General features: G+C 46.6%; 1 long non-coding RNA gene across 1 annotated transcript; it reads right to left on the reverse strand.

The window, feature by feature from the left end:
* Positions 1-7,858: 7,858 nt before the first annotated feature.
* LOC135910083 (uncharacterized) lies at positions 7,859-15,262 on the reverse strand. Its single transcript, XR_010566901.2, has 4 exons — positions 14,698-15,262; positions 10,930-11,080; positions 9,082-9,269; positions 7,859-8,326 (listed from the first exon to the last, which is right to left on the reverse strand). It is a non-coding gene; the product is annotated as an uncharacterized lncRNA (long non-coding RNA).

A 15,262-nucleotide genomic window follows, 5' to 3' on the forward strand; every position in this document is an offset into this window, starting at 1 on the left:
CGAGCCGGCAGCGCGCAACTGATGCTGACGACGATGGTGATCGGGCACTTTTACCCACCGAAACGAATACAAACACGTTCTGTACCCTGGCCATTCCCAAAACATGAAAGAGAGATAAGATGGAAACGCGAGGTGGAGAACCAAGACCTCACCCGGTTGACTACTCCACATGTGTAGAAGGGGGAAGGGAAGATGAGAATGAAGGTCATTGTGCGCGCACCCGCAGATGAATGTTCATTGACGTATTTGCTCACTCACGATGAACGTTTTCTTGCAAGCATTCGTCTAGAACGGTTTTCCTAAAAATATCGCAGTTTTAACCGAAAGGCGAAACATTGATAGCGATAGCAAAGTATTGGACGCAAGATTCATAGTTTTATCGGCCGTATAAAATGCAGTAAACATTCGCTTACTGAATAAACCATCAATCATGTGTCTCGCGCGTACCGGCAAACATGAACAGATCTCACTCGACGGACGCGGGCACTCGCTGTCACTACTACGCTGCAGTGATAAAGAGCGGCAGCAGCAGCGAGCGAATTCCCCTTCATGCTGCCTCCCGCTCCAACGCGAGCCAAACAGCCGTGGCCATCTCGGGTCGCCTAAACGTTGCACCTACCGCTTACTAGGTCCCAGATAGGGCACGCGCGGGCGCACTAGGTCGCGCCATGGCCGCGCGCGCCGTGGGCAGCCGCGACCAAAATAGAAGAGACCCATGCTAACCTACCGCCCCCCCCCCCCTTCTACGCGCGAAAATAGGCACATCTCCACCTGCTGTTAGCCAAATCTATTTTAGAATCCCCATATGTTTAAATGATATACATTCATCAGAACTACTTGATTGGCTAAGACACAGAAAATTATAAATAAGGTTTCTTTTATATATATATATATATAAATGTATGACAGTACCACGCAGTCAAGCATTCATCCCAACATAGGCTACACAGCTAATTAACCACTAGTTACCATTAAGCTTCTTTGTCTGTACCACGGCTACATTAATTATAAATGGCACATTTTCGTCATTCGAATCGAACGAAATACGAGAAAAGCAATAGGCCAGATTCATATCAAAATTCAGTATTTAGAAGTATTCGGCTTTTCCGTCAGCTTTTATGATATCACAGAACAGGCAGCCAAGCGGTACAATATAAACGCAATTAGTCAGTTAGTCATGATATTTGATTGCTATCTCACGTCGTTCCCCAAGAAATAACGTTTTAGTGTAGTGTTATGAAATGCTGTATACTAATACATCTGATTTCGGTTAAGTTAGATATTGTTGGACACCTTCACACGTTGTGAAAAACGGACTTTTTGTTTTTGTTCTTGTTGGATGCTCCTTTTTTATCGTAATCAGCCGGTTGTAATGGTCATATTTTATGCGAAGCATATTACGAGGGCTCAACCCAGCTCCTCAGGCGCGGCGGTGACCATGAAATCACGTGACACCGTGACGTCACGACAGAGGAGAAGTGGCTTTGGCTCAACTCTTGCAAGACGGGCTGGGTGGGAATCGAACCAGGGTCTCCGGAGTGTGGGACGGAGACGCTACCACTGAGCCACGAGTACAACGCTTCAAAGCGGTACAAAAGCGCCTCTAGTGAATGCGGTGTTGCCTTAGAAACGCGCTGTTTCTAAGGCGTGCGTCTCTTGCTCAGGCGCACATTTCGTTGCCGTGCCGAACGCTGCTTTGCTCGACGCTCACCGCGTCCAATGCGGGGCGCGTAGTCGCTGCCCTGTAGCCCATTGTCTTACACCCCTTGGCGGGTCGACGGGAACGCTGTCGCGTTCCACTCTTGAAGGCGAAGAAGTAATGCATGAGTTGTTTCTTCGTCTAGCCGAACCAAATATAGCCAAGCAACAGCAGTTCACCAGGCTAAACAGTGGTTCAACAACTAAAATAAAGGCTAGTATGCTTCGCATCCTGGGCTTAACCTTACCTAAGCCACAGCCATTTTTTCTCATTACATTCATGTGTTCATTCACTTCATTTAGCTTGCAAATTTCCCTCCTCTAGTTAATACCTGTGCGGCTCGAGGTTGAAAAAGGGTGACAAGCATAAACAACAATAATATTTCTCGTACACAAGCTCAATGCGGGCCGCATCAGACCAGAAGTGCACACGAGTGTTGCTGACTTGAATGGATTATAGCGTTTTACGTGCGAAAACCACGATTTGGTTATGAGGCACGGCGGAGTTGGGGACTCTAGACTGACTTTGACCGCCAGGAATCTTTAACGTGCTGTTGCTGAAAGCATTGGGGTTTAGGAACAGTAGAGGAAAAATAGACTTCAAGCGGGTAGAAATAACCAAACCGAGGTTATCTGATTGGTGGTTAAAATCAAGGCAAGAGTGAGAATATATTACTAGTCACGGCTAGGTGGGCGAGTGCCACTACCCGATTTAGAGGGTTCAAACTTATCCATCCATCCAGCCGCTCTGGAATGGGTCATGCAGGACGCCCTTGTTTCTCCAGCGAATTTAAGTGCAGCCTATTTTGTGTCCTGCATAAAAATCGTCTTTTTTTATTTTGCTTCATTGCCTACGTCTCTGAGACAAAAAAAAAGTGACCATTACGCGAACACAAAATTGAAGTAGCCAGATATAATTATTTTGTACATATTATTTTACTTGTAAAAGATAAACTTCGCACGCGTTAGATCGGCTACAGTACTATAAACTGTACTGAAATGAGGTGGTGCGTCGCTGTCAATAGATTGAACTTATCTGAATCTGATAAATCGGAAGGTTTCCTTACAAAAATGAGTTTAGACTATCTATAGAAAGTATACAGACTTCTTATAAAAGACTGACTTTCTATAGATTTGGCCTTTTGTTGATACAAAGCCTACAAACTGCCAATAGACGAGAGTCGATACGGTTTCAATTTCTTTTTATCTACTTGCATTCTATAGACGATCTGTAGAAAAAAGTCTGTTAGGTGTTTGTTTCTTTTTGTCTACTTCCCCTTAATAGGCTACCTATAGACGAAGGCCGATACAGTCTTTATTTATTTTTGTCTACTCCCGGTTTATAAATTGTCTATGGACAAAAGTTGATAAGCTGTTTGTTCCTTTTTGTCTGCTTCTGCTCTATAGACATTCCATAGGCTTCAGTTCACAAAAATAGAACTGTATAACCCTATACACGTTTGTCTGTAGATATTCTGCAGACATTTGTCTACAAACGTGAATTTTCATTAATCTATTGACAGTCTAAGAGTGTGGATAGACTCAGACATATTATAGACTAGTCTACAAAAAGTGTAAGGTCATTAGTATATAGATTGGTCTATAGGAATGCTTTATAGATAGTCTATAGACATTTCTCTGCATAGACTTCAGTCTAGAAAAGTATAACTGTATAACCCTATACACTTTTGTCTATAGACATCCTGCAGGCATTTGTCTACAAACGTGAATTCTCCTTCATCTATAGGCAGTCTATAGAGTGTATATAGACTCAGACATTTTAAACTAGTCTACAAAATGTTTAAGGCCATAAGTCCATAGACTGTCTGTGGACTGGTCTATCGGAATAGTGTATAGACAGTCTATAAGTATTTCTCTATAGACATTCTGCTGACAATTGTCTACAAACGTGAACGTTCATTCATCTATAGACAGTCTATAGACTCAGACATTTTATGGACCCGTCTATAAGTGTAAAACCGTAAGTCTATAGACTGCCTATAGACTAGACTAAAGAAATATCTACAGACAGTCTATGAACTTCGTTGAGACATGTCTATAGACTTTCTACAAAACATTTTGTAAGAGTGTACTTGAAGCCGAGTAAGACATCACAGAGTAAACGGCGGTCTTGCCTCTTATGCGGAACATGACCTAATGGAGGCAGAAACCGCAGCACTAAACGTTGAGCGTTGCCTTCTTTTTTTTTGCAATGCGGTGGCAATTCTGGCAACTTGCCTTACATGCGTTCGCGGGGTTTCAGCTGCGATATTCCTTGCAACTGGACATCCCTGCTCACAGAGCTTCTGAAATGAAGTTTTTAGCTAGGCACGAGGGCGCGAGCTACAAAAAGATCGGCATGGTTGGTATAGCCTCACGAGGATGTCTATAGACGACCGCACGCCAAGTTTCATCCTAGACGCCAGCGCTCGTTTCTCCTCTGGCGGAGCGATTTCATCTCCAACGGGTGTAGGTTGCCGTCGCCGCTTCCCTTCGCGGTCGCGCCCGCGTTCAGTTCGCGCTGCGCGCGAAACGTCTCTTGTTTGCGACGGCGCCTCTTCGGATGACCTGAAATTATTATTGTGTTGTTAACTGTCACGACAGCAATGTAAACATGAAAAGGTTGATGCCACCAGTGAAATTTTGCCGATTCACAAGAAAATGGTACGAAAGAAGCAGACGACAGACATGGATTACTGCGGTGCGCCGAGCTAAGTAAACGTCTGGCAAACGAAGCGAGCTCGTTCATTGATCACTCCTGAGTGTATGACGGTTTCTATATGTAACCCACGTGAAATTAATAATTACTCGGTACATAATCCTTTTATTCATATAAAAACGTTAATTTCAACGAGCGCTTGTCCTGTCTTCTTTCTCGTGTTTCGTTTGTGTGTGCGCTGTCTAAGAATGGAAACCACGTCTGTTGTATGCGCTAGCAGTGGCCGAAGTTCACGCGTGCCGAGAAATTGAATATGTGCATGATGCATTGAACATGACCGGAGTTCATTCCCGCTTCACCACTGCACCGATCGATCGGGTTACTGGACGATACACACCCGCGTCTTGGTCGCGCCGGCATTGCTGAAGCAGGAATGATTAATAATACTTTCAACTTCCGTCCATAGAGTACTGTTAAAAAATGACCAAGCTGTCTGCATTGCTGCCTCTATTCCATATTGTAGGGGACGTACTAGTTAAAGTTGTGTGCGCATGTCGTACTTGTGCTATGCAGCGATATATCTTGTTTATTTCCGCACAGCGTCGATAGAAGTCCGTTGTCGCCATCAGAGACAACACGGATTTGTAGTGAGTATAATGTGAGAAACTGCAAAAATGACTTTAGCTCGTAGGTGCCGTATGTATGTGCCGCATCGTATGTGCTGACGATTTTTCCGGCGGCACATACGATGTCGTTTCCAACTACCTGCTCAGCGTCCCTTACATGGTTAAGCAGACGCTGCCCTTTCGCCGCATTGCAGCCATAAAAATAATCGTCAAGCGTACCGACCTTAATTCTTAAAGGCAAATATAGCGTGTGCAGTTTGTTTCACACTAAGGGGAAAACTCGGAACGTATTGCGTCGCGATGCGGCAAGCAATGGAGTCGGGCGGCGGCAGCAGCTCGAGCAGGCGCACACGCTTGAAGGGCGGTGTCGTGATCTGCGTCGTCTGCTACGGCGGCGCGCGCTGGCCGCATTTTCGGGAAGCGTGGTACTGTCAGGGGCAGTGCACCGATTTCATCGGTACTGCGGGAACTGAGCTGATATTCTTTACTAAACGTTGTGCGTCGCCGCACTCTGATCCTTCATTGGCGATAATGGAGTTCCACAAACTTCTTTTGACAACATGGTTCATTTGTTCTTTCGAAAAGCCGGAGTACTGAGCGTGTGCACGTATATTTCTTCACTGTGTGTGCTACCGTAATGAGCAGCGACAAAACGCACCAAGATGTGCGCGCAACGTGCTCAGTCTTTGTTTGATTTGAAAGGAAAACAAAGCACTCAACAATGGGAGTCGAACACGGTGAAACAAACGGACACGATTAAATGAAAGGTTTAGGTTCAGACAATGAGCTGGAAGTGATTTTTCTCGACAATCATTCGCTACACCAGACAGAAGACCCTGCCCGCCGGTGGGGAATTGGACACGTCACGCTCGGAATTTCAGTTAGAGTTAGTATCTCGTCATGTCCCCAGCGGCAGCGATGACAGCGCTCATCCTGGAAGGCAGTGAAGTGTAGAATGACTTGATCAGGGATGTGTTCATTCGCTGCACGTCTCAGTCGCTGACGATGGTGGATCGAACCCTATCCTCGGGCGACTGATAGAGGGGATGTTGCGCCAGCGATACTTTAAACGATCCCCAGACATTTTAAATGATGTTGGCGCCCGGGGATTGAGGCGGCCGCTCCAAGAGAGTGACTGCGCGCTCTTCTAGCAGTTCTTGCACAGCACGAGCAGTGTGGATCGGCGTCCTATCGCGTTAGAATATATAGTCGCCTTCCAGAAACGGGCCGTCAAGAATGTATGGAATCAGTACGTCGTCTATGACTGCCATGCAGCGATGAACTTACATTCGAGGCGTATTAGCGGGCGTCGCGCAACGCTTAGCAAAGAATACCGGCTCATTTCACGCAGTAACGATGTGATCGGCGCCCTGCACCTGACAGTAGAACGTTTCTCGACAATGCGGCCAGCGCGCGCCGCCGTAGCAGACGACGCCGTTCAAGATCCCGCTCCTCGAGCATCTGCGCGAGCTGCTGCCGCCGCCTGACTCAAGCGCTCGCCGCATCGCGATGCAATGCGCTTCGAGTTTTCCCCTAAATGTGAAACAGACTGTACACCGCCCTTCGAAGGAAATGTCCACGCGCACACACTGCGCGCGGCACGAAACGTGCCCAAACACGCGCAGTGCAGGAGGCAATCAAGGCGGCGCGAACGAGAGATGGGAGAGGGGTACCACCCGCTAATAGAATTTTGCTTCGCATGCGGCGCTCTCAACGCCTAATCAACGCCGGCGCAGCAGCGCCGCTCTCGGTGCCGTTCTTGTCTATAGCGGGGTCTCAGACTTCAATGAATACCCGTCGTGTTGCAGTCCTTCCCTTCCCACGTTTACGCTACAACCGGCAGTTGATATGCATTTTGCTCGGAGCATGAAGGCAAGCGTTTCCCAGTTCAGGTGCTATAATGAAACGGCAGTCGTGTCTCCTGCATGAACAAAGGCAAACATAAAAGTGTTGTAGCCTTTTTAATCCGTTTTAGAAATGAGGATCCCACGACGCGCTGTGCTGCAAGTAAGCGTAAGTGCCAGTAGGACGAATCGGTGCTTAGCAACAATCTGTCCTGCCACGCAAGACGAAAGCGCCTTCGTAGGTTCTGTGTGTGGTACACCATCTGCATGGACAGTGTCCATTTTACAATTAGAACATCAGGTTTCGGCCTGCTGCTCGAAGACGGCACTGGGCTACTGACACCACCAAAATATCATAATAAATAAAGATAATTTGCTGTAGTTTCAGTCAATAAAAGAAAATGCGAGTAAGTAACCAAAAGATCACATACATAAGGCTCGCGAGTCGGCACACGTGATACAGTTTAACGGTACCATTACAGCGAATTTGTTCCGATAAGCTGTGCATGGGCTCAGAATACCGATTAATAACGAAGTTTCGCGATGGGCACCGCAGATGACCGCATACGCAAACACTAACGCTCTCTCGCGTAATCAAGGCAATGCCTGAAGTTCTGCGAAAGCAAACTACGCACGTATCCCGCAGCGTCACGCGTCGGCTACACGGTTCTAGAAACTCAAGCGGCGACACAGCCAATGTGAGAACGGTCCGGTTCAGTCTCACTTAAGAAACGAATAAACTTAAGTTCTCTGTACCTTGCTGCAAAGCGTCAGCGCTCAAGAGAAAACGAGAAAGTAATAGCGACGAATAAACCTAATTCTATCGCGTCCCGTAAGCTAACAATGATTCATTCGTGTTGCCCCCTTGACGTTCCACGCACTAAAAGCGAAATGAGTGCTTGCTACTCTTTTTTGCGGGCGTAACTATACTAGTCCGATATCCGACGCAGTTTTCGAGTCGTGTACTCTCCGACGCCGTCTGCTCACTTCGCTTCGACATCGGCAGAGCGGACACGTTCCAAAGGCGAACATGCTCGAGTGAGGAGTAGCATTAAGAATTCCAAACAAAAGAGTTGAACAGAGCACAAGCGGTTACTCCCGGAAAGCGAGTTTTCCGTCAGTTATTTTGTTCTTAGCGCGCCCACGTATATATTTCGCAGAGACGAGTCTTGAAATCTGGGTAGGCTCGCGAAGGAGGAGGTGACAGAAGCAGAGAATGGTCGCCGTCACTCGAGGAAAGTGCAGTCCCTTCTCGAGCTCATGGGGCTGCCAACGGAACACTAGAAGGCTTCTCCGAAGGCTCGGAGCACGGCCACCGGCTAGTCACACGGGCGCTGCTCTCCGGGCAGTCCGCCCTGCAAGTAGCACCACACGATGAACAGAAGCTGCACGTAGCTCAGCTGCTGCAGGTATTCCAGGCGCGGCTGCGACTCCGTCCGATTCAGGGCGTGCGTGAATGCTTTGTGCAGCACGCGCACAGAAGCGGCTTTCGGAAGGACCTGCGACCGAGACCATGATGCGTAAGAGCTTCCAAATCGAGAGGAACCTTTAGCTCGGCAGCTCCTATATGTTATTACATGGGAACATGGAAATCGGTTTTCTCGGCAACCGCGCCCACCGATTTTGATTGGCTTTGTTGCACCTAAAAGGAAAAGCTAAAACGTATAGTGACTGAAGGAAGTTAATTTTTTGTATTTATGCCATAATTTGGGGGGAGGTGATTTATGAAAGTTATGAAATTTAATAACTCAAGCATAAAATTAATTAGGCAATCAAAAACGATATCAAAATTCTGTAAGCTTCACCAAATAGTACATGTAACGTGAACAAAATTGATGCGTCTTACAGCGCTCTGAAATGTACGTTTAATTTGTGAAGAGGCCTTCTTCAAAACCTTTGTAAACATTGTGGCTATTCCACGTATGCTGTCAGCTCATTGATCAAATTTCTCCGCTTTAAACTTGCTTACTCTTGGAAATCTTATAGAAAAAATATTGAGAGCTAAATAAAACTTTCGCTTCCTAGGTTTGCTAGAACTAAAATTTATTTCTCAAATGCTACAAATTCATTTCACGTCCATGCAGCGGTTATGTCATAAAAGCATTTCTTTATTGTACAGGTATTATGCTGTTTTAGAATATGGTCCCCCAAAGTTGTAGGCCCCTAACAATTAGCGTCTTGCCATAGTGCATGCGCCGAACCCAAACGGTATACCTTTGGGTTTTCTGCACGAGCCTTTCGAATCCAGGCTTACGTAAAAACTGTCGGTCGGCGAAGCTGCGTCGGACACACAAGAGGTCCTTTCCGTGAACGCTTTCCAGGTCTCATTGTCGGGGCGTAGGAGCGCCGAGAAGGCAGCGGCGATCTCGCTTCCAATGTCGATTGCAGCCACCGGAGCGTCGGCAGGAACTGGTCGCTTCTAAGGTGCAGCACGCGGTGGCTCTGAAAAAAAAAATCATGCGGTTTTACGTACCGAAACCACTTTCTGATTATGAGGCACGCCGTAATGGAGGACTCCGGAAATTTTGACCATGGGGGGTTCGTTAACGTGCACCTAAATCTAAGTACACGGGTGATTCGCATTTCGCCCCCATCGAAATGCGGCCGTCGAGGCTGGGATTCGATCCCGCGACCTCGTGCTCAGCAGCCCAACACCATAGCCACTGAGCAACCATGGCGGGCCACGCGGTGTCTCTGGTTGGCCGAGAAGCACTCCATCCGCGTGTTCACACGCGTGCGGCGGCGCGCAGCGGTTGCGCTCACGATGGTTGCGCTCCCGAGAGCAAGTTTCCACATGGAGGGCGTCGAGCGTCCTTTAGGACGACACAAACTGTGCGAATACACGCCAGCACTCTTCTTCTTATACCTCTCGAACAGCCGCCACCACCAGCAACAACGTTACCCCCCCCCCCACACACACATACATACATACATACATGCATACATGCATACATACATACATACATACATACACACACACACACGCGCACGCACGCACACACACGCACACACACACGCAAACCACTTTTTCCGTGGGGGCAATTCGCCTACAGTATTATTCTAACGCACCCAGGGTGGCAAGGCCACCGATCAATACAGCGACCAGCCTGCATGAAGCACTATACATTGCGTCCCAGTTATCATGCAACAAGATTTAAAAAATATGCAAATGCCGAGTAACTGGACAGAACCAAGGTAATGTTGTTTGCCGTCGCTTGGCGATACTCAGATTATTTTTCACATTCCGCCTAACTACATAGTCTTAATTAATTTATCAACTTCTAAAATATTATATAATTATATGAAAAGTGTCGATGAGAAAATTGTAGAGCAACATGAAAGGCTCCCGATACAGCTTTGTGTTGCTGACTACGTACTACATAAAGGTTTTTCCGAGCACAAAAGAAGTCCACGAATGCACATGAAACTGCCGCGCGACTGGCCGCTCGAGACAGTGTGTATTCGCGGGCTTCTTTCATGTTAGGAGAAACACTTATGTAGCACATATCGGAGTCTTTCAATGATTCTTCACGTATTGAGCAATACAAAGCTGTATCCGGAGGTTTTCATGTTGCTCTACAATTTCGTCATTGACACTTTTCATCTGATTATAATATTTGAGAAGTTAATTAATTAAGACTAATTACACAATGAGGCAGAATGCAAAAAGATATCTGAGTGTCTCCGAGCAACGGCAAACAAAATTACCTTGGTTCTGTCCAGCTACGTAGCATTTGCGTATTTTAAAATCTTGGTGCATGATAGTTGGGATACCCTGTATATCTAGTTTGTACCTTTTTAAACACGGTATATATGCCCCAATGTATTATAGCCACAGAGAAATGAAAAACTGAATAGGGGTGGGACCTGATGTCACTCTTCGCGACATCGCCTGAGGCGCCTCTGCCTATGAGGAAGCTCTCGTCCCCGTTTGCCCCTCCTGTGCCTGCAACTGAGCGTCCCTTATTCCCATGCGTTTTCCTACCGAGATCAAGAAATCAGCCGCAACTTTCGCCTTTCTAGAACTGTTAGGGCCGGTCTCCAGCTTTCCTCCACCCATGGCTTGGACCCTGCCCGCATGCAATCGCAAGAGGCTGCATACCTGGTATATGCTGTCCAGAGTGTCCTCAGACTGGGCACGCGCCACGACAGCCATGCTGAACTCGTCCTCTTGTTGCCGAGTGCTGTCACTCAGCCACGGCCTGCCAGAGGTGAGGCTGCTGAGCGGCAATGACACAAGGTGCAGGCCTTCGCTGTACGAGTAGCGGATGGAGTGCACAATTAATGTCTACGACGTCTTGCATCTTGTTCCGCCCAATTTTCTCCCTGATGTATATAGCCCACATTGAAAGCGACGCCCATGTATATGTGAGCCAAGCCGTACAAAAGCGAGCGCGCCCTCTCTCAGCCTCGGATATGCTCAGGTAGTAGTACCTGCATTGTGCGTCGAGCGACATGAGCAAAATTTGACGACGCATAGACATGTGTGCTACAGCTCGCACAAGAAAAGTGTGAGAACGAGAGTGAGAGAGAGAGGCTTGCCATGTGTCAACGCTCCAACAAATAGGCTTGTATCCATCAAAAGCTTTTCATTGACATACAAGTTTTCTGGCAAGTTTGACAGCATCTTGTTCAGGCTAACTCAGAAAGCAAAAATGAAAGAAATTCAAGAGCAGACATTCTACGATCATTATGCTGCGCTTTTCTGGCAAACAAACGTTTAAATGGTCCTGAACAATTATCAGCAACTATTGATTTGCTGTTTTCATTAGGTAATTTAGTTTTCTTCATGCCCTGTCACTAGCCAACAAGCTGGCCAACACTTTAGACAAGCAAAGTATCGCCCGTGGCCCTGTCACAACAAAGCAACAACTATTAACACTGATAAATTTGACCACAAATCCTAATAATCTTGGTTTTCGATTTAAGAGAACCACCTACAACAAGTTGTTCGCAACTTGCTACTCACTGCGGCAGCGCCCTCGACGTTCTTGCAGACAAAACAAAAGAGCGTGGAGCGCTGATAACTGACCCAATGAGCTCCGCATTAGAAAGCAACGCCATGATATGATGGCCAGCCACCATAGCCATGACCTGCACGGTTGCCCAGCCCACGTAGTATGCCATCTTGGACTCGCCCACTTCCGCCACCAGGTCGAAGAAAGCGGTGAAGTTCTCCACGTAAAAGTTCTCGGTCGGCATCTCGCCGAAGTTGGTGCGCAGCTGCTCCACCCAGGCAGATCGGGACACCGTCGACTTCGGCATTTACGCCACGTCATTCAAGCTCGCGTTATCCAGCGAGCTCCAGTAGTAGAAGCGCTGGAGGCGTGGCACCACTGTCTGTTCCAGCTCGACAAGTGCTTTGTAAGGCTCTGCTCTCACGCTAAGTCTCGCAAATGCTTTCACCATCTTCTTGAAGTACTTTCTGTACTTCCCTTCGCGCAGGAGGGCTATTGAGCATAGCCCTTCTGTGCTGGAGCATGAGGGAAGGAACAGCCGTGTCGGTACCACTCTAAAAACAAAGGCATGCTGGCAGCTTTCTTGCGGACTGACTTTGTCCTATTTAACTCTCCTTATGAAAGTTCTCTTACTGTGTTTACTCTGCTTGTGCTCTGAGGTGGTCAGGGATAGTGAAGGAACTCCATTTAAGAGTAAGATAATTCTCAATAACTAAGATAAATGTAACACACACAGATAGTTAATGCCACAAAAGTAGCTTAGATTATGCAATAGCTTTATGTAATCGTTTACATAATTATGTAACAATTGTGTTAACGGTATAACTTTGCTGTAGTGTGAAAGGCTTTCACCTCACAATGGTATAATTTGCGCTCATCTCTGGAAAATATTATGTTTAACTACTTCACATTCTGTTCATATTTATATCATTGTGTAACTTGTTTTTAGCTCCTTTAAAGTTATCGGTAATGCCACCCTCCCCTCCTATCCTTCATGCTATACACTTTCTGGAGCCTGTGAAGTATATGAATAAATAAATGAATAAATAAATTACATTGAAACCAATCGAACATCTATTAGTATGCACCTGTAAACGGGTTCTTTGTGATTTTGCTCAGTAACAAGATACTTTACTCACAACCAGCCTATAACAAGAACTCGGCACAGAGATAACGAACTCGCCGAGATTGCGACAGTGGCCATTGCGTGCTCGAAATATGGTTCGCCTTGTCAGTCACTGCGATACGCTGACAACGGCCCTTCTCGCCATCGACAACCCATAACGATTCTTTTCGTCGTCGTGCCCTATGTCAAGCTTCACCATCGCCACGAGGAGAGAAAAAAAGAAAACTTATCCAAAAACACCGCCACTGGGATTCGAATCCCTGTTACTGGAACAGTATACACTTGGGAGTCAAGTGTGCTTAACCACCATGTTTTCGACCAAAACAGCGGTTCGAACTAGTACTGCGAGTTTTTGCGCTCCTCACCAGACTCTGAAAGCGATGTCGCCCATGCATGTATTCCGGAGACCAGAATGAGCAATACTGTATAGTGAACCAGAATTACATTATGTGCATCGCATAGAAATTGTTCTTGACAAAATGGTGCAGTGTTGACCTGGAATTTTTCATTGTCATGCTCGCAAGAGCAGTGTCGGCGGCACAAATGAGGCGTACATGACAATAATGACCATCAGCCTCAAACACGGCACATACCCACAATGCGCCAAGAATCTTGTGGTTCGTGGAAAACAACGAAAAAAGCCTAGACAGCGTGACCGCCAACAACGACGTCGCAGCGATAACGCCACATATTTACAGTGTGGTTAGAGCCGCCAAGTGCCCAGCACAGCAAATGCAGATGTAAAGAAAAATATCCCTCAAATCTCGCAGCTGGAATTGCGTCATTTTTTCAGTGGCATAAGTTGTAGTAGAAGTTATGACCTCAAAGTTGATTTATCCCCAAGCAGGGCCTTCACAGCGACTCTTGGAGCCTGAAAAACCAGACGTTTCAACACATGAACTTCCTCATCCCCAACGGCTTAAACATAGATCGACATAAATAATTTAAGAAATGGTGTTAGGAAATCTTATATTTAAAGGTAATATTAAATGCCACAGTGCCAGAACATTGGCCAGGTAGGTGCTTGGACGTTGTCCCACTGATTGGCAGCAGAAAATACTTTTTTAAGCAAGTTCTCGAAACTTAGCACATTGACCACAACAAAAGCTCACCATAGTAGCACACAAAAGAAATTAAACATGATGCAACAAGATTGTCTGAAGCAAGTGCATTGAAACAGTAAAATGTTGAACCGCCATTAAAAACAACACCAAAAAAATCAGCATAAGCCTCTGTCCGAACAGATGCGAACTAAAGGTTCCATAAAGCTATAGATTTCAAGCATATAAATCTAGCCGTAAGAGTCGGCGAGTGCTTAAGTCTGTCGTACTCCACAACATACATTAAGCTATGTCACAGAGACAAAGTTGCGTACAACGGAAGAAAATTAACAGCCTATTTATCTAATTCACGCTTCCTTTTCTGTAATATCAAGGAACTTATGGTCTATAGATTAAATAATAAACACCATTTACATATTTTTTTCAAATTCTTACTTAAATCTATTGCATATTTATACGGCGGCACCCCTCCACACAACGAACCGCGCTATAACTGCTGGCTTCTCGTTCTATTCCCTGTGGTGAGTGAGCGAACTTATAAACAAGCAAACAAAGCTAACATGGTGGCCTTCACAGCGAGAGAATGTTGTCGTCGCAGCAAATGAGTTCAGAGCCGAAGGAGGCACTGAAGTTTGGTGACTTTTCTGTGAGGAGATTGACCTAAAGAAAAAGAAACAAAGTACTTGGCAGGTGGTAAACCATGACCGGCCACACGGTGAACTCACCGGGCTTCTCCGTGAGGAGCTCAACGACCGCGATCCAGTACTGGGCCCCGGCCAATATCCGCAGGAGCATGGGCAGGAGCTGCTACGAGTTGCTCAGCTCCAGCCACAAAACACCGGTCCGTGCAAGCATAGCCCGGACCACCTTCAGGTCGCTGTTACCATCCGTGTAGACCTTCTGCACAAGTGGTACAACTTCACCACATTCTACATGGCTGTCTGCACCCTTCGGAGGCACCGGAGTCCTGTCTGCCTTATCGCCGACACTCGATCAATCTTGGTCAGAGACACAATGGGATCACGAACGCGTTAGCAGCAGTACATTGAAGAACTCAGGCAAAATACTCGTCGTTTATAGATTTAGACGTCTATTTATAGATAGACGCGATGATGATGGCTCACTCATCAGCGCGAAGCATGTCAGTCGGCAATTCCAGATGACCCAACATAGATGGACGATCCTTCTTCGCTCGCGGTCAGCTGTCACATGCCGGCTCGTTCATGATTGATGCTCAGCGTGCTCGAATGTTGATGTTGATTCCATTAGAGCGTGGCCCATACGCACATG

The sequence above is a fragment of the Dermacentor albipictus genome, chromosome 4, assembly GCF_038994185.2.
Source record: "Dermacentor albipictus isolate Rhodes 1998 colony chromosome 4, USDA_Dalb.pri_finalv2, whole genome shotgun sequence".
Taxonomy (NCBI): Eukaryota; Metazoa; Arthropoda; class Arachnida; order Ixodida; family Ixodidae; genus Dermacentor; species Dermacentor albipictus.